The sequence below is a fragment of the Equus caballus genome, chromosome 14 (genome assembly GCF_041296265.1).
Source record: "Equus caballus isolate H_3958 breed thoroughbred chromosome 14, TB-T2T, whole genome shotgun sequence".
Taxonomy (NCBI): domain Eukaryota; kingdom Metazoa; phylum Chordata; class Mammalia; order Perissodactyla; family Equidae; genus Equus; species Equus caballus.
Genome location: NC_091697.1, coordinates 6283393 through 6306615, shown reverse-complemented (window position 1 = coordinate 6306615; position 23223 = coordinate 6283393).

The following is a 23223-nucleotide window of genomic DNA, read 5'->3' as shown; positions in this document are numbered from 1 at the left end:
ATGCTCGGCAGGTGCTTCCGGCGTCTCCGGCACGTGGTTCTGGTGTGTCTGAGAGCTGGTTCCGGCATGTCCGGCAGATGATTCCGGAGTGTCCGGCAAGTGGTTCTGGCATACCCGGCTGGTGATTTGGGCATGTCAGGTAGGTGGTTCCGGCGAGTCGAGCAGGTGGCTCCGGCGTGCTCAGCAGGTTGTTCAGACGGGTCTGGCAGGTGTTTTCCGTCTGTTCGGGGTGTGGTTCCAGCATCTCATGCACATGGTTCTGGCACGTCTGAGATGTGGTTCCGGCCGGCCCGACAGGTGTTTCCACAGTGTCCGCCAAGTGGTACTGGCGTAGTTGGCAGGTGATTTTGGCATGACCGGCAGGTGGTTCCAGCAAGCCCGGCAGGTGATTCCGGAGTGTTCGCCAAGTGTTTCCGGCGTAGCCGGCAGGTGATTTTGCATGTCCAGCGGTCGTTCCGGCGGGTCGAGCCGGTGGTTCCGGCGTGTCCGGCAGGTGGTTCCGGTCTGTCCGGCAGGTGGTTCTGTGGTGTCCGGCACGAGGTTCAGTCTGAGAGGCTGTGCCGGCATGCCCCTCACGTGATTCCGGCTTGTCCCCGAAGTGGTGCTGGTGTAGCGGGCAGGTGATTTTGGCGTGTCCGGCAGGTGGTTCAGGCGAGTTGAGCAGGTGGTTGCGACGTGCTCGGCAGGTGCTTCCGGCGTCTCCGGCACGTGTTTCTGGAACATCTGACTGGGGGTTCCGGCATGCCCAAAAGTTGATTCCGGTCTGTCCGGTAGGTGGTTCCGGCGTGCACGGCACGTGGTTCTGGTACGTCTCAGAGGTGGTTGCGCATGCCCAACAGGTGATTCCGGACTGTCCGCCACATGGTTCTGGCACGTCTGAGAGGTGGTTCCGGCATGCCCGGCAGGTCATCCCAGAGAGTCCTCCAAGTGGTTCTGGCATAACACGCAGGTGATTTTGGCGTGTCTGGCAGGTTGTTCCGTTGTGCTTGGCAGGTGGTTCAGGCTTGGCCGGCAGGTGGTTCCAGACTGTCCAGGACGTGTTTCCAGCTTCTCCGGCAGGTGGTTCTGGTACGTCTGAGAGGTGGTTCCGCCATGGCTGGCAGGTGATTCCAGACCGTCCCCCAGGTGGTTCTGGCATAGCCAGCAGTTAATATTGGTCTGTCTGGCAGGAGGTTCCAGCGAGTCGAACAGGTGGCTCCGGTGTGCTCGGCAGGTGGTTCCGGTCTGTCCGGTAGGTGATTCCGGCGTGTCCGGCACGTGCTTCCGGCACGTCTGAGTGGTGGTTCCGGCATGCACGGCAGGTGATTTCGGAGTGTCCGCCAGGTGGTTCTGGCGTACCCGGCAGGTGATTTTGGCGTGTCCGGCAGGTGTTTCTGGCGAGTCGAGCAGGTAGCTCCGGCATGCTCGGCAGGTGCTTCCGGCGTCTCCGGCACTTGGTTCTGGTGTGTCTGAGAGCTGGTTCCGGCATGTCCGGCAGATGATTCCGGAGTGTCCGCCAAGTGGTTCTGGCATACCCAGCAGGTGATTTTGGCGTGTCAGGGAGGTGGTACCGGTGAGTCGAGCAGGTGGTTCCGGCGTGCTCAGCAGGTGGTTCAGGTGGTTCTGGCAGGAGGTATCCGTTTGTTCGGGGTGTGGTTCCAGCATCTCATGAACATGTTTCTGGCACGTCTGAGATGTGGTTCCAGCCGGCCCGACAGGTGTTTCCGCAGTGTCCGCCAAGCGGTTCTGGCGTAGTTGGCAGGTGATTTTGGCATGACTGGCAGGTGGTTCCAGCATGCCTGGCAGGTGATTCCAAATTGTTCACCAACTGGTTGTGGCGTAGCCGGCTGGTGATTTTTGCATGATTGGCAGGTGGTTCTGGCGAGTCGAGCAGGTGGTTCCGGCGTGCTCGGCTGGTGCTTCCGGGGTCATTGGCACGGGGTTCTGGCATGTCTGAGAGGTGGTTCCTGCATGCCCGGCAAGTGATTCCGGAGTGTTCGCCAAGTGGTTCTGGCATAGCCGGCAGGTGATTTTGGCATGTCCGGCAGGTGGTTCAGGCGAGTTGAGCAGGTGGTTCCAACGTGCTTGGCAGGTGCTTCCGGCGTCTCCGGCACGTGTTTCTGGCATATCTGACAGGTGGTTCCGGCATGCCCGAAAGGTGATTCCGGTCTGTCCGGTAGGTGGTTCCAGCCTGCACGGCATGTGGTTCTGGTACGTCTCAGAGGTGGTTGCGCATGCCCAACAGGTGATTCCGGACTGTCCGCCACATGGTTCTGGCACGTCTGAGAGGTGGTTCCGGCATGCCCGGCAGGTCATCCCAGAGAGTCCTCCAAGTGGTTCTGGCATAACACGCAGGTGATTTTGGCGTGTCTGGCAGGTTGTTCCGTTGTGCTTGGCAGGTGGTTCAGGCTTGGCCGGCAGGTGGTTCCAGACTGTCCAGGACGTGATTCCAGCTTCTCCGGCAGGTGGTTCTGGTACGTCTGAGAGGTGGTTCCGCCATGGCTGGCAGGTGATTCCGGACCGTCCCCCAGGTGGTTCTGGCATAGCCATCATTTGATGTTGGCCTGTCCGGCAGGTGGTTCCAGCGAGTCGAACAGGTGGCTCCGGCGTGCTCGGCGGGTGGTTCCGGTCTGTCCGTTAGGTGATTCCGGCGTGTCTGGCACGTGCTTCCAGCACGTCTGAGAGGTGGTTCTGGCATCCGCGACAGGTGGTTTCGGAGTGTCCGCCAGGTGGTTCTGGCGTACCCGGCAGGTGATTTTGGCGTGTCCGGCAGGTGTTTCTGGCGAGTCGAGCAGGTGGCTCCGGCATGCTCGGCAGGTGCTTCCGGCGTGCTCGGCAGGTGCTTCCGGCGTCTCCGGCACGTGGTTGTGGTGTGTCTGAGAGCTGGTTCCGGCATGTCCGGCAGATGATTCCGGAGTGTCCGCCAAGTGGTTCTGGCATACCCGGCTGGTGATTTGGGCATGTCAGGTAGGTGGTTCCGGCGAGTAGAGCAGGTGGCTCCGGCGTGCTCGGCAGGTTGTTCAGACGGGTCTGGCAGGTGTTTTCCGTCTGTCCGGGGTGTGGTTCCAGCATCTCATGCACATGGTTCTGGCACGTCTGAGATGTGGTTCCGGCCGGCCCGACAGCTGTTTCCACAGTGTCCGCCAAGTGGTACTGGCGTAGTTGGCAGGTGATTTTGGCATGACCGGCAGGTGGTTCCAGCAAGCCCGGCAGGTGATTCCGAAGTGTTCCCCAACTGGTTGTGGCGTAGCCGGCAGGTGATTTTTGCGTGTCCGGCAGGTGGTTCTGGCGAGTCGAGCAGGTGGTTCCGGCGTGCCCGGCAGGTGCTTCCGGGGTCATTGGCACGTTGTTCTGGCATATCTGAGAGGTGGTTCCGGCATGCCCGGCAGGTGATTCCGGAGTGTTCGCCAAGTGTTTCCGGCGTAGCCGGCAGGTGATTTTGCATGTCCAGCGGTCGTTCCGGCGGGTCGAGCCGGTGGTTCCGGCGTGTCCGGCAGGTGGTTCTGTGGTGTCCGGCACGAGGTTCAGTCTGAGAGGCTGTGCCGGCAGGCGCCTCACGTGATTCCGGCTTGTCCCCGAAGTGGTGCTGGTGTAGCGGGCAGGTGATTTTGGCGTGTCCGGCAGGTGGTTCAGGCGAGATGAGCAGGTGGTTGCGACGTGCTCGGCAGGTGCTTCCGGCGTCTCCGGCACGTGTTTCTGGAACATCTGACTGGGGGTTCCGGCATGCCTAAAAGTTGATTCCGGTCTGTCCGGTACGTGGTTCCGGCGTGCACGGCACGTGGTACTGGTACGAGTCAGAGGTGGTTGTGTATGCCCAACAGGTGATTCCGGACTGTCCGCCACGTGCTTCTGGCACGTCTGAGAGGTGGTTCCAACATGCCCGGCAGGTCATTTCGGAGAGTCGTCCAAGTGGTTCTGGCGTAGCCCGCAGGTGATTTTGGCGTGTCCGGCAGGTGGTTCCGCCGTGCTCGGCAGGTGGTTCAGAAATGGCCGTCACGTGGTTCCAGTCTGTCCAGGACGTGTTTCCAGCTTCTCCGGCAGGTGGTTCTGGTACGTCTGAGAGGTGGTTCCGCCATGGCTGGCAGGTGATTCCGGACCGTCCCCCAGGTGGTTCTGGCATAGCCAGCAGTTAATATTGGCCTGTCCGGCAGATGGTGCCAGCGAGTCGAACAGGTGGCTCCGGCGTGCTCGGCAGGTGGTTCCGGTCTGTCCGGTAGGTGATTCCGGCGTGTTCGGCACGTGCTTCCGGCACGTCTGAGAGGTGGTTCCGGCATGCGCGACAGGTGATTTCGGAGTGTCCGCCAGGTGGTTCTGGCGTACCCGGCAGGTGATTTTGGCGTGTCCACTATGTGGTTCTGGGGAGTGGATCAGCTGGTTACGGCATACTCGGCAGGTGGTACCGGCGTGTCCGGAACATGGTTCTGGCAAGTCTGAGAGGAGGTTCCGGCAGGCCCGACAGGTGATTCCGGAGCGTCCGCCAAGTATTTCTGGCGTACCCGGCAGGTGATTTTGGCATCCGACAGGTGTATCTTGTGAGTCGAGCAGGTGGCTCAGGCATGCTCAGCTGTTGCTTCCGACGTCTCTGGCACGTGGTTCTGGTGTGTCTAAGAGCTGGTTCTGGCATGTCCGGCAGATGATTCCGGAGTGTCCACAAGTGGTTCTTGTATACCTGGCAGGTGATTTTGGCGTGTCAGGGAGTTGGTTCTGGCTAGTTGAGCAGGTGGATCATGCGTGCTCGCCAGGTGGTTCAGGTGGGTCTGGCAGGTGGTTTCGGTCTGTTCGGGGAGTGGTTCCGGCATCTCAGGCACATGGTTCTGGCACGTCTGAGAGGTGGTTCCGGCCGGCCCGACAGGTGCTTCCATGGTGTCAGCCAAGTGGTTCTGGCATAGCTGGCAGGTGATGTTGGCGTGACCGGCAGGTGGTTCCAGCAAGCCCGGCAGGTGATTCCGAAGAGTTCACCCAATGGTTGTGGCGTAGCCGGCAGGTGATTTTGGCGTGTCCAGCACGTGGTTTTGGCGAGTCGAGCAGGTGGTTCTGGCGTGCTCGGCAGGTGCTTCCGGTGTCATTGGCATGTGGTTCTGGCATGTCTGAGAGGTGGTTCCGGCATGCCTGGCAGGTGGTTCCGGAGTGTCTGCCGAGTGGTTCTGGAGCCAGCCAGGCGGGTGATTCCGAAGAGTTCACCAAATGGTTGTGGCGTAGCCGGCAGGTGATTTTGGCGTGTCAGGAAGGTGGTTCCAGCTAGTTGAGCAGGTGGATCAGGCGTGCTCGCCAGGGGGTTCAGGCGGGTCTGGCAGGTGGTTTCGGTCTGTTCGGGGAGTGGTTCCGGCATCTCAGGCACATGGTTCTGGCACGTCTGAGAGGTGGTTCCGGCCAGCCGGAGAGGTGTTTCCGGAGTGTCCGCCAAGTGGTTCTGGCGTAGCTGAAATGTGATGTTGGCGTGACAGGCAGGTGGTTCCAGCCAGCCCGGCAGGTGATTCCGGAGTGTCTGCCGTGTGGTTCTGGCGTAGTCGGCAGGTGATTCTGGCGTGTCCAGCAGGTGGTTCTGGGGAGTGGATCAGTTGGTTCCGGCATACTCGGCAGGTGGTACCGGCGTGTAAGGAACATGGTTCTGGCAAGTCTGAGAGGCGGTTCCGGCATGCCCGACTGGTGATTCCATGGTGTCCGCCAAGTGGTTCTGGCATAGCTGGCAGGTGATATTGGCGTGACCGGCAGGTGGTTCCATCAAGCCCGGCAGGTGATTCCGAAGAGTTCACCAAATGTTTGTGGCGTAGCCGGCAGGTGATTTTGGCGTGTCCAGCAGGTGGTTTTGGCGAGTCAGGCAGGTGGTTCTGGCGTGCTTCGCAGGTGCTTCCGGTGTCATTGGCATGTGGTTCCAGCATGTCTGAGAGGTGGTTCCGCCATGCCCGGCAGGTGATTCCGGAGTGTCCGCCAAGTGGTTCTGGCGTAGCCGGCAGGTGATTTTGCATGTCCGGCAATGGTTCCGGCGAGTCGAGCCGGTGGTTCCGGCATGTCCGGCAGGTGATTCCTGCATGTCCAGCAGGTGGTTCCGGCATGCCCGGCAGGTGATTCCGGAGTGTCCGGCATGTGGTTCTGGCACCTCTGAGAGGTGGTTCCAGCATGCCCGGCAGGTGATACCGGAGTCTCCGGCATTTGGTTCAGGCACCTCTGAGAGGTGGTTCCGGAATGCCTGGCATGTGATTCCGGAGTGTCTGCCTGTGGTTCTGGTGTAGCTGGCAGGTGATTTTGGCGTGTCCAGCAGGTGGATCCAGCGAGCTCGGCAGGTGGTAGCAGTGTGTCCGGATCATGGTTCTGGCACGTCTGAGAGATGGTTCCGGCATGCCCGGCAGGTAATTCGGGAGTGTCCGGCATGTGGTTCTGGCACCTCTGAGAGGTGGTTCCGGCATGCCCGGCAGGTGATTCTGGAGTGTTCGGCATGTGGTTCAGGCACCTCTGAGAGGTGGTTCCGGCATGCCCGGCAGGTGGTTCCGGAGTGTCTGCCGACTGGTTCTGGCGTAGTCGGCAGGTGATTCTGGCGTGTCCAGCTGGTGGTTGTGGGGAGTGGATCAGGTGGTTCCGGCATACTCGGCAGGTGGTACCGGCGTGTCCGGAACATGGTTCTGGCAAGTCTGAGAGGCGGTTCGGGCATGCCCGACATGTGATTCCGGACTGTTCGCCAAGTGGTTCTGGCGTAGCCGGCAGGTCATTTTGCATGTCCTGCGGTGGTTCCGGCGAGTCGAGCCGCTGGTTCCGGTGTGTCCGGCAGGTGGTTCTGGCATGACCGGCACGAGGTTCTGGCACGTCTGAGAGTTGGTTCCGGCATGCCCGACAGGTGATTCCGGAGTGTCCGCAACGTGGTTCTGGCGTACCCGGCAGGTGATTTTAGCGTGTCAGGTAGGTGGTTCCAGCGAGTCGAGTAGGTGGTTCCGGAGTGCTCGGGAGGTGGTTCAGGCGGGTCTGGCAGGTGGTTACTTCTGTTCGGCGTGTGGTTCCGGCATCTCAGGCACATGGTTCTGGCACGTCTTAGAGGTGGTTCCAGCCGGCCCGACAGGTGTTTCCATGGTGTCCGCCAAGTGGTTCTGGCATAGCTGGCAGGTGATGTTGGCGTGACCGGCAGGTGGTTCCAGCCAGCCCGGCAGGTGATTCCGAAGTGTTCACCAAATGGTTGTGGCGTAGCCGGAAGGTGATTTTGGCATGTCCAGCAGGTGGTTTTGGCGAGTCGATCATGTGGTTCTGGCGTGCTCGGCAGGTGCTTCCGGTGTCATTGGCATGTGGTTCCGGCATGTCTGAGAGGTGGTTCCGCCATGCCCGGCAGGTGATTCCGGAGTGTTCCCCAAGTGGTTCTGGTATACCTGGCAGGTGATTTTGGCGTGTCAGGCAGGTGTTTCTTGCAAGTCGAGCATTTGGCTCAGGCATGCTCAGCAGGTGCTTCCGGCGTGTCTGGCACGTGGTTCTGGTGTGTCTGAGAGCTGGTTCTGGCATGTCCGGCAGATGATTCCGGAGTGTCCACCAAGTGGTTGTGGCATACCCGGCAGGTGATTTTAGCGTGTCAAGTAGGTGGTTCCGGCGAGTCGAGTAGGCGGTTCCGGCGTGCTCGGCAGGTGGTTCAGTCCGGTCTGGCAGGTGGTTTCAGTCTGTTCGGGGTGTGGTTCCGGCAACTCAGGCACATGGTTCTGGCACGTCTGAGAGGTGGTTCCGGCCGGCCCGACAGGTGTTTCCATGGTGTCCGCCAAGTGGTTCTGGCATAGCTGGCAGGTGATGTTGGCGTGACCGGCAGGTGGTTCCAGCAAGCCCGGCAGGTGATTCCGAAGTGTTCACCAAATGGTTGTGGCGTAGCCGGCAGGTGATTTTGGCGTGTCGAGCAGGTGGTTTTGGCGAGTCGAGCAGGTGGTTCTGGCGTGCTAGGCAGGTGCTTCCGGTGTCATTGGCATGTGGTTCCGGCATGTCTGAGAGGTGGTTCCGCCATGCCCGGCAGGTGATTCCGGAGTGTTCGCCAAGTGGTTCTGGCGTAGCCGGCAGGTGATTTTGCATGTCCGGCAATGGTTCCGGCGAGTCGAGCCGGTGGTTCCGGCATGCCCGGAAGGTGATTCCGGAGTGTCCAGCATTTGGTTCTGGCACCTGTGAGAGGTGGTTCCGGAATGCCCGGCATGTGATTCCGGAGTGTCTGCCGAGTGGTTCTGGCGTAGCCGGCAGGTGATTTTGGCGTGTCCAGCAGGTGGTTCCGGCGAGGTCGGCAGGTGGTTCCGGCATGTCCGTAACATGGTTCTGGCACGTCTGAGAGATGGTTCCGGCATGCCCGGCAGGTGATTCCCAAGTGTCCGTCATGTGGTTCTGGCGCCTCTGAGAGGTGGTTCCGGCATGCCCGGCAGTTGGTTATGGAGTGTCTGCCGAGTGGTTCTGGCGTAGCCGGCAGGTGATTCTGGCGTATCCAGCAGGTGGTTTTGGGGAGTGGATCAGGTGGTTCCGGCATACTCGGCAGGTGGTACCGGCGTGTCCGGAACTTGGTTCTGGCAAGTCTGAGAGGTGGTTCCGGCATGCCCGACAAGTGATTCCGGAGTGTCCGCAACGTGGTTCTGGCGTAGCCGGCAGGTGATTTTGGCGTGTCCAGCTGGTGGTTTTGGCGAGTCGAGCAGGTGGTTCTGGCGTGTTCATCAGGTGCTTCCGGAGTCATTGGCATGCGGTTCCGGCATGTCTGAGATGTGGTTCCGCCATGCCCGGCAGGTGATTCCGGAGTTTACGCCAAGTGATTCTGGCGTAGCCGGCAGGTGATTTTGCATGTCCGGCAATGGTTCCGGCGAGTCGAGCCGGTGGTTCCGGCATGTCCGGCAGGTGATACCGGAGTGTTCGCCAAGTGGTTCTGGCGTAGCCGGCAGGTGATTTTGCATGTCCGGCAATGGTTCCGTCGAGTCGAGCCGGTGGTTCCGGCATGTCCGGCATGTGGTTCCGGCATGTCCAGCAGGTGGTTCCGGCATGCCCGGCAGGTGATTCCGGAGTTTCCGGCATGTGGTTCTGGCACCTCTGAGAGGTGGTTCCGGCATGCCCGACAGGTGATACCGGAGTGTTCGCCAAGTGGTTCTGGCGTAGCCGGCAGGTGATTTTGCATGTCCGGCAATGGTTCCGGCGAGTCGAGCCGGTGGTTCCGGAATATCCGGCAGGTGGTTCCGGCATGTCCGGCAGGTGGTTCCGGCATGTCCAGCATGTGGTTCCCGCATGCCCTGCAGGTGATTCCAGAGTGTCCGGCATGTGGTTCTGGTAGCTCTGAGAGGTGGTTCCGGCATGCCCGGCAGGTGATACCGGAGTGTCCGACATTTGGTTCTGGCACCTCTGAGAGGTGGTTCCGGAATGCCTGGCCTGTGATTCCGGAGTGTCTGCCGAGTGGTTCTGGCGTAGCCGTCTGTTGATTTTGGCGTGACCACTAGGTGGTTCTGGGGAGTGGATCAGCTGGTTCCGGCATACTCGGCAGGTGGTACCGGCGTGTCCAGAACATGGTTCTGGCAAGTCTGAGTGGTGGTTCCGGCACGCCCGACAGGTGATTCCGGAGCGTCCGCCCAGTGTTTCTGGCGTACCCGGCAGGTGATTTTGGCATGTCCGACAGGTGTATCTTGCGAGTCGAGCAGGTGGCTCAGGCATGCTCAGCTGGTGCTTCCGGCGTCTCTGGCACGTGGTTCTGGTGTGTCTGAGAGCTGGTTCTGGCATGTCCGGCAGATGATTCCGGAGTGTCCACCAAGTGGTTCTTGTATACCTGGCAGGTGATTTTGGCGTGTCAGGAAGTTGGTTCCAGCTAGTTGAGCAGGTGGATCAGGCGTGCTTGCCAGGGGCTTCAGGCGGGTCTGGCAGGTGGTTTCGGTCTGTTCGGGGAGTGGTTCCGGCATCTCAGGCTCATGGTTCTGGCACGTCTGAGAGGTGGTTCCGGCCGGCCCGACAGGTGTTTCCATGGTGTCCGCCAAGTGGTTCTGGCATAGCAGGCAGGTGATGTTGGCGTGTCCAGCAGGTGGTTTTGGCGAGTCGAGCAGGTGGTTCTGGCGTGCTCGGCAGGTGCTTCCAGTGTCATTGGCATGTGGTTCCGGCATGTCTGAGAGGTGGTTCCGGCATGCCCGGCAGGTGGTTCCGGAGTGTCTGCCGAGTGGTTCTGGAGCCAGCCCGGCAGGTGATTCCGAAGAGTTCACCAAATGGTTGTGGCGTAGCCGGCAGGTGATTCTGGTGTGTCCTGCAGGTGGTTCTGGGGAGTGGATCAGGTGGTTCCGGCATACTCGGCAGGTGGTACGGGCGTGTCCTGAACATGGTTCTGGCAAGTCTGAGAGGTGGTTCCGGCATGCACGACAGGTGATTCCGGACTGTTCGCCATGTGGTTCTGGCGTAGTCGGCAGGTTATTTTGCATGTCCGGCGGTGGTTCCGCCGAGTCGAGCCGGTGGTTCCGGCGTGTCCAGCAGGTCTTTCTGGTCTGTCCGGCAGGTGGTTCTGGCGTGACCGGCACGAACTTCTGGCACGTCTGAGAGTTGGTTCCGGAATGCCCGGCAGGTGGTTCCGGAGTGTCTGCCGAGTGGTTCTGGAGCCAGCCCGGCAGGTGATTCCGAAGAGTTCACCAAATGGTTGTGGCGTAGCCGGCAGGTGATTTTGGAATGTCAGGAAGTTGGTTCCGGCTAGTTGAGCAGGTGGATCAGGCGTGCTCGCCAGGGGGTTCAGGCGGGTCTGGCAGGTGGTTTCGGTCTGTTCGGGGAGTGGTTCCGGCATCTCAGGCACATGGTTCTGGCACGTCTGAGAGGTGGTTCCGGCCGGCCGGAGAGGTGTTTCCGGAGTGTCCGCCAAGTGGTTCCGGCGTAGCTGAAAGGTGATGTTGGCGTGACCGGCAGGTGGTTCCAGCCAGCCCGGCAGGTGTTTCCGGAGTGTCTGCCGTGTGGTTCTGGCGTAGCTGGCAGGTGATTTTGGTGTGTACAGCAGGTGGTTCCGGCGAGCTCGGCAGGTGGTACCAGCATGTCCGGAACAAGGTTCTTGCACGTCTGAGAGATGGTTCCGGCATGCCCGGCAGGTGATTCGGGAGTGTCCGGCATGTGGTTCTGGCACCTCTGAGAGGTGGTTCCGGCATGCCCGGCAGGTGATTCCGGAGTGTTCGGCATGTGGTTCTGGCACCTCTGAGAGGTGGTTCCGGCATGCCCGGCAGGTGGTTCCGGAGTGTCTGCCGAGTGGTTCTGGCGTAGTCGGCAGGTGATTCTGGCGTGTCCAGCAGGTGGTTCTGGGGAGTGGATCAGGTGGTTCCGGCATACTCGGCAGGTGGTACCGGCGTGTCCGGAACATGGTTCTGGCAAGTCTGAGAGGCGGTTCCGGCATGCCCGACATGTGATTCCGGAGTGTTCGCCAAGTGGTTCTGGCGTAGCCGGCAGTTCATTTTGCATGTTCGGCGGTGGTTCCTGCGAGTCGAGCCGCTGGTTCCGGCGTGTCCGGCAGGTGGTTCTGGCGTGACCGGCACGAGGTTCTGGCACGTCTGAGAGTTTGTTCCGGCATGCCCGACAGGTGATTCCGGAGTGTCCACCAAGTGGTTGTGGCATACCCGGCAGGTGATTTTAGCGTGTCAGGTAGGTGGTTCCAGCGAGTCGAGTAGGTGGTTCCGGCGTGCTCGGCAGGTGGTTCAGGCCGGTCTGGCAGGTGGTTTCGTCTGTTCGGGGTGTGGTTCCGGCATCTCAGGCACATGGTTCTGGCACGTCTGACAGATGGTTCCGGCATGCCCGGCAGGTGATTCCGGAGTGTCCGGCATTTGGTTCTGGCACCTCTGAGAGGTGGTTCCGGAATGCGTGGCATGTGATTCCCGAGTGTCTGCCAAGTGGTTCTGGCGTAGCCGGCAGGTGATTTTGGCGTGTCCAGCAGGGGGTTCCGGCAAGCTCGGCAGGTGGTTCCGGCATGTCCGGAACATGGTTCTGGCAAGTCTGAGAGATGGTTCCGGCATGCCCGGCAGGTGATTCCGGAGTGTCCGGCATGTGGTTCTGGCACCTCTGAGAGGTGGTTCCGGCATGCCCGGCAGTTGGTTACGGAGTGTCTGCCGAGTGGTTCTGGAGTAGCCGGCAGGTGATTCAGGCGTATCCAGCAGGTGGTTCTGGGGAGTGGATCAGGTGGTTCTGGCATACTCGGCAGGTCGTACCGGCGTGTCCGGAACATGGTTCTGGCAAGTCTGAGAGGTGGTTCCGGCATGCCCGACAGGTGATTCCGGAGTGTTCGCCAAGTGGTTCTGGCGTAGCCGGCAGGTCGTTTTGCATGTCCAGCGGTGGATCTGGCGAGTCGAGCCGGTGGTTCCGGCGTGTCCAGCAAGTGTTTCCGGTCTGTCCGGCAGGTGGTTCTGGCGTGACCGGCACGAGGTTCTGGCACGTCTGAGAGTTGGTTCCGGCATGCCCGACAGTGGATTCCGGAGTGTCCGCCACGTGGTTCTGTCGTACCCGGCAGGTGATTTTGGCGTGTCTGGCAGGTGCTTCTTGCAAGTCGAGCATTTGTCTCAGGCATGCTCAGCAGGTGCTTCCGGCATGTCTGGCACGTGGTTCTGGTGTGTCTGAGAGCTGGTTCTGGCATGTCCGGCAGATGATTCCGGAGTGTCCACCAAGTGGTTGTGGCATACCCGGCAGGTGATTTTAGCGTGTCAGGTAGGTGGTTCCAGCGAGTCGAGTAGGTGGTTCCGGCGTGCTCGGCAGGTGGTTCTGGCGGGTCTGGCAGGTGGTTTCGTCTGTTCGGTGTGTGGTTCCGGCATCTCAGGCACATGGTTCTGGCACGTCTGACAGATGGTTCCGGCATGCCCGGCAGGTGATTCGGGAGTGTCCGGCATGTGGTTCTGGCACCTCTGAGAGGTGGTTCCGGCATGCCCGGCAGCTGGTTACGGAGTGTCTGCCAAGTGGTTCTGGAGTAGCCGGCAGGTGATTCTGGCGTATCCAGCAGGTGGTTGTGGGGAGTGGATAAGGTGGTTCCGGCATACTCGGCAGGTGGTACCGGCGTGTCCGGAACATGGTTCTGGCAAGTCTGAGAGGTGGTTCCGGCAGGCCCGACAGGTGATTCCGGAGTGTTCGCCAAGTGGTTCTGGCATAGCCGGCAGGTCATTTTGCATGTCCGGCGGTGGTTCCGGCGAGTCTAGCCGGTGGTTGCGGCGTATCCAGCAGGTGTTTCCGGTCTGTCCGGCAGGTGGTTCTGGCGTGACCGGCACGAGGTTCTGGCACCTCTGAGAGTTGGTTCTGGCATGCCCGACAGGTGATTCCGGAGTGTCCGCCACGTGGTTCTGTCGTACCCGGCAGGTGATTTCGGCGTGTCTGGCAGGTGCTTCTTGCAAGTCGAGCATTTGGCTCAGGCATGGTCAGCAGGTGCTTCCGGCATGTCTGGCACGTGGTTCTGGTGTGTCTGAGAGCTGGTTCTGGCATGTCCGGCAGATGATTCCGGAGTGTCCACCCAGTGGTTGTGGCATACCCGGCAGGTGATTTTAGCGTGTCAGGTAGGTGGTTCCAACGAGTCAAGTAGGTGGTTCCGGCGTGCTCGGCAGGTGGTTCAGGCGGGTCTGGCAGGTGGTTTCGTCTGTTCGGGGTGTGGTTCCGGCATCTCAGGCACATGGTTCTGGCACGTCTGACAGATGGTTCCGGCATGCTCGGCTGGTGATTCGGGAGTGTCCGGCATGTGGTTCTGGCACCACTGAGAGGTGGTTCCGGCATGCCCGGCAGGTGATTTCGGAGTGTCCGGCATGCGGTTCTGGCACCTCTGAGAGGTGGTTCCGGCATGCCCGGCAGTTGGTTACGGAGTGTCTGCCAAGTGGTTCTGGAGTAGCCGGCAGGTGATTCTGGCGTATCCAGCAGGTGGTTCTGGGGAGTGGATCAGGTGGTTCCGGCATACTCAGCAGGTGGTATCGGCGTGTCCAGTACATGGTTCTGGCAAGTCTGAGAGGTGGTTCCGGCACGCCCGACAGGTGATTCCGGAGTGTTCGCCAAGTGGTTCTGGCATAGCCGGCAGGTCATTTTGCATGTCCGGCGGTGGTTCCGGCGAGTCGAGCCGGTGGTTCCGGCGTGTCCGGCAGGTGCTTCTGGCGTGACCGGCACGACGTTCTGGCACGTCTGAGAGTTGGTTCCGGCATGCCCGACAGGTGATTCCGGAGTGTCCGCCACGTGGTTCTACGTACCCGGCAGGTGATTTTGGCGTGTCTGGCAGGTGCTTCTTGCAAGTCGAGCATTTGGCTCAGGCATGCTCAGCAGGTGCTTCCGGCGTGTCTGGCACGTGGTTCTGGTGTGTCTGAGAGCTGGTTCTGGCATGTCCGGCAGATGATTCCGGAGTGTCCACCCGGCATACCCGGCAGGTGATTTTAGCGTGTCAGGTAGGTGGTTCCGGCGAGTCGTGTTTGTGGTTCCAGCGTGCTCGGCAGGTGGTTCAGGCCGGTCTGGCAGGTGGTTTCGGTCTGTTCGGGGTGTGGTTCCGGCATCTCAGGCACATGGTTCTGGCAAGTCTGAGAGGCGGTTCCGGCATGCCCGACAGGTGATTCCGGAGTGTTCGCCAAGTGGTTCTGGCGTAGCCGGCAGGTCATTTTGCATGTCCGGCGGTGGTTCCGGCGAGTCGAGCCGGTGGTTCCGGCGTAGCCGGCAGTTGATTTTGGCATGTCCACTAGGTGGTTCTGGGGAGTGGATCAGCTGGTTCCGGCATACTCGGCACGTGGTACCGGCGTGTCCAGAACATGGTTCTGGCAAGTCTGAGAGGTGGTTCCGGCACGCCCGACAGGTGATTCCGGAGCGTCCGCCAAGTGTTTCTGGCGTACCCGGCAGGTGATTTTGGCATGTCCGACAGGTGTTTCTTGCGAGTCGAGCAGGTGGCTCAGGCATGCTCAGCTGGTGCTTCCGGCTTCTCTGGCACGTGCTTCTGGTGTGTCTGAGAGCTGGTTCCGGCATGTCCGGCAGATGATTCCGGAGTGTCCACCAACTGGTTCTTGTATACCTGGCAGGTGATTTTGGCATGTCAGGAAGTTGGTTCCGGCTAGTTGAGCAGGTGGATAAGGCGTGCTCGCCAGGGGGTTCAGGCGGGTCTGGCAGGTGGTTTCAGTCTGTTCGGGGAGTGGTTCCGGCATCTCAGGCACATGGTTCTGGCACGTCTGAGAGGTAGTTCCGGCCGGCCCGACAGGTGTTTCCGGAGTGTCCGCGAAGTGGTTCCGGCGTAGCTGAAAGGTGATGTTGGCGTGACCTGCAGGTGGTTCCAGCCAGCCCGGCAGGTGATTCCGGAGTGTCTGCCGAGTGGTTCTGGCGTAGCCGGCAGGTGATTTTGGCGTGTCCAGCAGGTGGTTCCGGCGAGCTCGGCAGGTGGTACCAGCGTGTCCGGAACATGGTTCTGGCATGTCTGAGAGATGGTTCCGTCATGCCAGGCAGGTGATTCCGGAGTGTCCGGCATGTGGTTCTGGCACCTCTGATAGGTGGTTCCGGCATGCCCGGCAGGTGGTTCCGGAGTGTCTGCCGAGTGGTTCTGGCGTAGTCGGCAGGTGATTCTGGCGTGTCCAGCTGGTGGTTGTGGGGAGTGGATCAGGTGGTTCCGGCATATTCGGCAGGTGGTACCGGCGTGTCCGGAACATGGTTCTGGCAAGTCTGAGAGGCGGTTCCGGCATGCCCGACAGGTGATTCCGGAGTGTCCGCCACATGGTTCTGGCGTACCCGGCAGGTGATTTTGGCGTGTCTGACCGGTGCTTCTTGCAAGTCGAGCATTTGGCTCCGGCATGCTCAGCAGGTGCTTCCGGCGTGTCTGGCACGTGGTTCTGGTTTGTCTGAGAGCTGCTTCTGGCATGTCCGGCAGATGATTCCGGAGTGTCCACCAAGTGGTTGTGGCATACCCGGCAGGTGATTTTAGCGTGTCAGGTAGGTGGTTCCAGCGAGTCGAGTAGGTGGTTTCGGCGTGCTCGGAAGATGGTTCAGGCGGGTCTGGCAGGTGGTTTCGTCTGTTCGGGGTGTGGTTCCGGCATCTCAGGCACATGGCTCTGGCACGTCTGACAGATGGTTCCGGCATGCCCGGCAGGTGATTCGGGAGTGTCCGGCATGTGGTTCTGGCACCTCTGAGAGGTGGTTCCGGCATGCCCGGCAGGTGATTCCGGAGTGTCCGGCATGCGGTTCTGGCACCTCTGAGAGGTGGTTCCGGCATGCCCGGCTGTTGGTTACGGAGTGTCTGCCAAGTGGTTCCGGAGTAGCCGGCAGGTGATTCTGGCGTATCCAGCAGGTGGTTCTGGGGAGTGGATCAGGTGGTTCCGGCATACTCGGCAGGTGGTACCGGCGTGTCCGGAACATGGTTTTGGCAAGTCTGAGAGGTGGTTCGGGCAGGCCCAACAGGTGATTCCGGAGTGTTCGCCAAGTGGTTCTGGCATAGCCGGCAGGTCATTTTGCATGTCCGGCGGTGGTTCCGGCGAGTCGAGCCGGTGGTTGCGGCGTATCCAGCAGGTGTTTCCGGTCTGTCCGGCAGGTGGTTCTGGCGTGACCGGCACGAGGTTGTCGCACGTCTGAGAGTTGGTTCCGGCATGCCCGACAGGTGATTCCGGAGTTTCCGCCACGTGGTTCTGGCGTACCCGGCAGGTGATTTTGGCGTGTCAGGCAGGTGTTTCTTGCAAGTCGAGCATTTGGCTCAGGCATGCTCAGCAGGTGCTTCCGGCGTGTCTGGCACGTGGTTCTGGTGAGTCTGAGAGCTGGTTCTGGCATGTCCGGCAGATGATTCCGGAGTGTCCACCAAGTGGTTGTGGCATACCCGGCAGGTGATTTTAGCGTGTCAGGTAGGCGGTTCCGGCGAGTCGAGTAGGCGGTTCCGGCGTGCTCGGCAGGTGGTTCAGGCAGGTCTGGCAGGTGGTTTCGGTCTGTTCGGGGTGTGGTTCCGGCATCTCAGGCACATGGTTCTGGCACGTCTGATAGGTGGTTCCGGCCGGCCCGACAGGTGTTTCCATGGTGTCCGCCAAGTGGTTCTGGCATAGCTGGCAGGTGATGTTGGCGTGACCGGCAGGTGGTTCCAGCCAGCCCGGCAGGTGATTCCGAAGCGTTCACCAAATGGTTGTGGCGTAGCCGGCAGGTGATTTTGGCGTGTCCAGCAGGTGGTTTTGGCGAGTCGAGCAGGTGGTTCTGCCTTGCTCGGCAGGTGCTTCCGGTGTCATTGGCATGTGGTTCCGGCATGTCCGGCAGGTGGTTCCGGCATGTCCGGCAGGTGATTCCGGAGTGTCCGGCATATGGTTCTGGCACCTCTGAGAGGTGGTTCCGGCATGCCCGACAGGTGATACCGGAGTGTTCGCCAAGTGGTTCTGGCGTAGCCGGCAGGTGATTTTGCATGTCCGGCAATGGTTCCGGCGAGTCGAGCCGGTGGTTCCGGAATGTCCGGCAGGTGGTTCCGGCATGTCCGGCAGGTGGTTCCGGCATGTCCAGCACGTGGTTCCAGCATGCCCTGCAGGTGATTCCGGAGTGTTCGGCATGTGGTTCTGGCACCTCTGAGAGGTGGTTCCGGCATGCCCGGCAGGTGGTTCCGGAGTGTCTGCCGAGTGGTTCTGGCGTAGTCGGCAGGTGATTCTGGCGTGTCCAGCAGGTGGTTCTGGGGAGTGGATCAGGTGGTTCCGGCATACTCGGCAGGTGGTACCGGCATGTCTGGAACATGGTTCTGGCAAGTCTGAGAGGTGGTTCCGGCATGCCCGACAGGTGATTCCGGAGTGTCCGCCACATGGTTCTGTCGTACCCGGCAGGTGATTTTGGCGTGTCTGGCAGGTGCTTCTTGCAAGTCGAGCATTTGGCTCAGGCATGCTCAGCAGGTGCTTCCGGCATGTCTGGCACGTGGTTCTGGTTTGTCTGAGAGCTGGTTCTGGCATGTCCGGCAGATGATTCCGGAGTGTCCACCAAGTGGTTGTGGCATACCCGGCACGTGATTTTAGCGTGTCAGGTAGGTGGTTGCAGCGAGTCGAGTAGGTGGTTCCGGCGTGCTCGGCAGGTGGTTCAGGCCGGTCTGGCAGGTGGTTTCGTCTGTTCGGGGTGTGGTTCCGGCATCTCAGGCACATGGTTCTGGCACGTCTGACAGATGGTTCCGGCATGCCCGGCAGGTGATTCGGGAGTCTCCGGCATGTGGTTCTGGCACCTCTGAGAGGTGGTTCCGGCATGCCCGGCAGGTGATTCCGGAGTGTCCGGCATTTGGTTCTGGCACCTCTGAGAGGTGGTTCCGGAATGCGTGGCATGTGATTACCGAGTGTCTGCCGAGTGGTTCTGGCGTAGCCGGCAGGTGATTTTGGCGTGTCCAGCAGGTGGTTCCGGCAAGCTCGGCAGGTGGTTCCGGCATGTCCGGAACATGGTTCTGGCAAGTCTGAGAGATGGTTCCGGCATGCCCGGCAGGTGATTCCGGAGTGTCTGGCATGTGGTTCTGGCACCTCTGAGAGGTGGTTCCGGCATGCCCGGCAGTTGGTTACGGAGTGTCTGCAGAGTGGTTCTGGAGTAGCCGGCAGGTGATTCAGGCGTATCCAGCAGGTGGTTCTGGGGAGTGGATCAGGTGGTTCTGGCATACTCGGCAGGTCGTACCGGCATGTCCGGAACATGGTTCTGGCAAGTCTGAGAGGTGGTTTCGGCATGCCCGACAGGTGATTCCGGAGTGTTCGCCAAGTGGTTCTGGCGTAGCCGGCAGGTCATTTTGCATGTCCGGCGGTGGTTCCGGCGAGTCGAGCCGGTTGTTCCGGCGTATCCAGCAGGTGTTTCCGGTCTGTCCGGCAGGTGGTTCTTTCGTGACCGGCACGAGGTTCTGGTACGTCTGATAGTTGGTTCCGGCATGCCCGACAGGTGATTCCCGAGTGTCCGCCACGTGGTTCTGGCATACGCGGCAGGTGATTTTGGCGTGTCATTCAGGTGTTTCTTGCAAGTCGAGCATTTGGCTCAGGCATGCTCAGCAGGTGCTTCCCGCGTTTCTGGCACGCGGTTCTGGTGTGTCTGAGAGCTGGTTCTGGCATGTCCGGCAGATGATTCCGGAGTGTCCACCAAGTGGTTGTGGCATACCCGGCAGGTGATTTTAGCGTGTCAGGTAGGTGGTTCCGACGAGTCGAGTAGGTGGTTCTGGCGTGCTCGGCAGGTGGTTCAGGCGGGTCTGGCAGGTGGTTTCGGTCTGTTCAGGGTGTGGTTCCGGCATCTCAGGCACATGGTTCTGGCACGTCTGATAGGTGGTTCCGGCCGGCCCGACAGGTGTTTCCATGGTGTCAGCCAAGTGGTTCTGGCATAGCTGGCAGGTGATGTTGGCGTGACCGCCAGGTGGTTCCAGCCAGCCCGGCAGGTGATTCCGAAGCGTTCACCAAATGGTTGTGGCGTAGCCGGCAGGTGATTTTGGCGTGTCCATCAGGTGGATTTGGCGAGTCGAGCAGGTGGTTCTGGCGTGCTCGGCAGGTGCTTCCGGTGTCATTTGAATGTGGTTCCGGCATGTCTGAGAGGTGGTTCCGCCATGCCCGGCAGGTGATTCCGGAGTGTTCGCCAAGTGGTTCTGGCGTAGCCGGCAGGTGATTTTTCATGTCCGGTAATGGTTCCGGCGAGTCGAGCCGGTGGTTCCGGCATGTCCGGCAGGTGGTTCCGGCATGCCCGGCAGGTGATTCCGGAGTGTCCGGCATGTGGTTCTGGCACCTCTGAGAGGTGGTTCCGGCATGCCCGGCAGGTGATACCGGAGTGTTCGCCAAGTGGTTCTGGCGTAGCCGGCAGGTGATTTTGCATGTCCGGCAATGGTTCCGGTGAGTCGAGCTGGTGGTTCCGGAATGTCCGGCAGGTGGTTCCGGCATATCCGGCAGGTGGTTCCGGCATGTCCAGCACGTGGTTCCAGAATGCCCTGCAGGTGATTCCGGAGTGTCCGGCATGTGGTTCTGGAACCTCTGAGAGGTGGTTCCGGCATGCCCGACAGGTGATACCGGAGTCTCCGGCATTTGGTTCTGGCACCTCTGAGAGGTGGTTCCGGAATGCCTGGCCTGTGATTCCGGAGTGTCTGCCGAGAGGTTCTGGCGTAGCCAGCAGTTGATTTTGGCGTGTCCACTAGGTGGTTCTGGGGAGTGGTTCAGCTCGTTCCGGCATACTCAGCAGGCGGTACCGGCGTGTCCAGAACATGGTTCTGGCAAGTCTGAGAGGTGGTTCCGGCACGCCCGACAGGTGATTCCGGAGCCTCCGCCCAGTGTTTCTGGCGTACCCGGCAGGTGATTTTGGCATGTCCGACAGGTGTATCTTGCGAGTCGAGCAGGTGGCTCAGGCATGCTCAGCTGGTGCTTCCAGCGTCTCTGGCACGTGGTTCTGGTGTGTCTGAGAGCTGGTTCTGGCATGTCCGGCAGATGATTCCGGAGTGTCCACACTTGGTTCTTGTATACCTGGCAGGTGATTTTGGCGTGTCAGGAAGTTGGTTCCAGCTAGTTGAGCAGGTGGATCAGGCGTGCTCGCCAGGGGCTTCAGGCGGGTCTGGCAGGTGGTTTCGGTCTGTTCGGGGAGTGGTTCCGGCAACTCAGGCTCATGGTTCTGGCACGTCTGAGAGGTGGTTCCGGCCGGCCCGACAGGTGTTTCCATGGTGTCCGCCAAGTGGTTCTGGCATAGCTGGCAGGTGATATTGGCGTGACCGGCAGGTGGCTCCAGCAAGCCCGGCAGGTGATTCCGAAGTGTTCATCAAATGGTTGTGGCGTAGCCGGCAGGTGATTTTGGCGTGTCCAGCAGGTGGTTTTGGCGAGTCGAGCAGGTGGTTCTGGCGTGCTCGGCAGGTGCTTCCGGTGTCATTGGCATGTGCTTCCGTCATGTCTGAGAGGTGGTTCTGTCATGCCCGGCAGGTGGTTCCGGAGTGTCTGCCGAGTGATTCTGGAGCCAGCCCGGCAGGTGATTCCGAAGAGTTCACCAAATGGTTGTGGCGTAGCCGGCAGGTGATTTTGGAATGTCAGGAAGTTGGTTCCGGCTAGCTGAGCAGGTGGATCAGGCGTGCTCGCCAGGGGGTTCAGGCGGGTCTGGCAGGTGGTTTCGGTCTGTTCGGGGCGTGGTTGCGGCATCTCAGGCACATGGTTCTGGCATGTCTGAGAGGTGGTTCCGGCCGGCCGGAGAGGTGTTTCCGGAGTGTCCGCCAAGTGGTTCCGGCGTAGCTGAAAGGTGATGTTGGCGTGACCGGCAGGTGGTTCCAGCCAGCCCGGCAGGTGATTCCGGTGTGTCTGCCGTGTGGTTGTGGCGTAGCTGGCAGGTGATTTTGGCGTGTCCAGCAGGTGGTTCCGGCGAGCTCGGCAGGTGGTACCAGCATGTCCGGAACATGGTTCTGGCACGTCTGAGAGATGGTTCCGTCATGCCAGGCAGGTGATTCCGGAGTGTCCGGCATGTGGTTCTGGCACCTCTGAGAGGTGGTTCCGGCATGCCCGGCAGGTGATTCCGGAGTGTCCGGCATGTGGTTCTGGCACCTCTGAGAGGCGGTTCCGGCATGCCCGGCAGGTGGTTCCGGGGTGTCTGCCGAGTGTTTCTGGCGTAGTCGGCAGGTGATTCTGGCGTGTCCAGCTCGTGGTTCTGGGGAGTGGACCAGGTGGTTCCGGCAACTCGGCAGGTGGTACCGGCGTGTCCAGAACATGGTTCTGGCAAGTCTGAGGTGTGGTTCCAGCACACCCGACAGGTGATTCCGGAGTGTTGGCCAAGTGGTTCTGGCGTAGCCGGCAGGTCATTTTGCATGTCCGGCGGTGGTTCCGGCGAGTCGAGCCGCTCGTTCCGGCGTGTCCGGCAGGTGCCTCTGGAGTGACCGGCACGAGGTTCTGGCACGTCTGAGAATTGGTTCCGGCATGCCCGACAGGTGATTCCGGAGTGTCCGCCAGGTGGTTCTGGCGTACCCGGCAGGTGATTTTGGCGTGTCTGGCAGGTGTTTCTTGCAAGTCGAGCATTTGGCTCTGGCATTCTCAGCAGGTGCTTCCGGCGTGTCTGACACTTGGTTCTGGTGTGTCTGAGAGCTGGTTCTGGCATGTCCGGCAGATGATTCCGGAGTGTCCACCAAGTGGTTGTGGCATACCCGGCAGGTGATTTTAGTGTGTCAGGTAGGTGGTTCCAGCGAGTCGAGTAGGTGGTTCCGGCGTGCTCGGCGGGTGGTTCAGGCGGGTCTGGCAGGTGGTTTCGGTCTGTTCGGGGTGTGGTTACGGCATCTCAGGCACATGGTTCTGGCATGTCTGATAGGTGGTTCCGGCCGGCCCGACAGGTGTTTCCATGGTATCCGCCAAGAGGTTCTGGCATAGCTGGCAGGTGATGTTGGCGTGACCGGCAGGTGGTTCCAGCCAGCCCGGCAGGTGATTCCGAAGTGTTCACCAAATAGTTGTGGCGTAGCCGGAAGGTGATTTTGGCGTGTCCAGCAGGTGGTTTTGTCGAGTCGAGCAGGTGGTTTTGGCGTGCTCGCTAGGTGCTTCCGGTGTCATTGGCATGTGGTTCCGGCATGTGTGAGAGGTGGTTCCGCCATGCCCGGCAGGTGATTCCGGAGTGTTCCCCAAGTGGTTCTGGCATAGCCGTCAGGTGATTTTGCATGTCCGGCAATGGTTCCGGCGAGTCGAGCCGGTGGTTCCGGCATGTCCGGCAGGTGGTTCCGGCATGCCCGGCAGGTGATTCCGGAGTGTCCGGCATGTGGTTCTGGCACCTCTGAGAGGTGGTTCCGACATGCCCGGCAGGTGATTCCGGAGTGTCAGCCGAGTGGTTCTGGCGTAGCCGGCAGATGATTTTGCATTCCCGGCAATGGTTCCGGCGAGTCGAGCCGTTGGTTCCGGAATGTCCGGCAGGTGGTTCCGGCATGTCCGGCAGGTGGTTCCGGCATGTCCAGCACGTGGTTCAAGCATGCCCTGCAGGTGATTCCGGAGTGTCCGGCATGTGGTTCTGGCACCTCTGAGAGGTGGTTCCGGCATGCCCGGCAGGTGATACCGGAGAGTCCGGAATTTGGTTCTGGCACCTCTGAGAGGTGGTTCCGGAATGCCTGGCCTGTGATTCCGGAGTGTCTGCCGAGTGGTTCTGGCGTAGCCGGCAGTTGATTTTGACATGTCCACTAGGTGGTTCTGGGGAGTGGATCAGCTGGTTCCGGCATACTCGGCAGGTGGTACCGGCGTGTCCAGAACATGGTTCTGGCAAGTCTGAGAGGTGGTTCCGGCACGCCCGACAGGTGATTCCGGAGCGTCCGCCCAGTGTTTCTGGCAAACCCGGCAGGTGATTTTGGCATGTCCGACAGGTGTATCTTGCGAGTCGAGCAGGTGGCTCAGGCATGCTCATCTGGTGCTTCCGGCGTCTCTGGCACGTGGTTCTGGTGTGTCTGAGAGCTGGTTC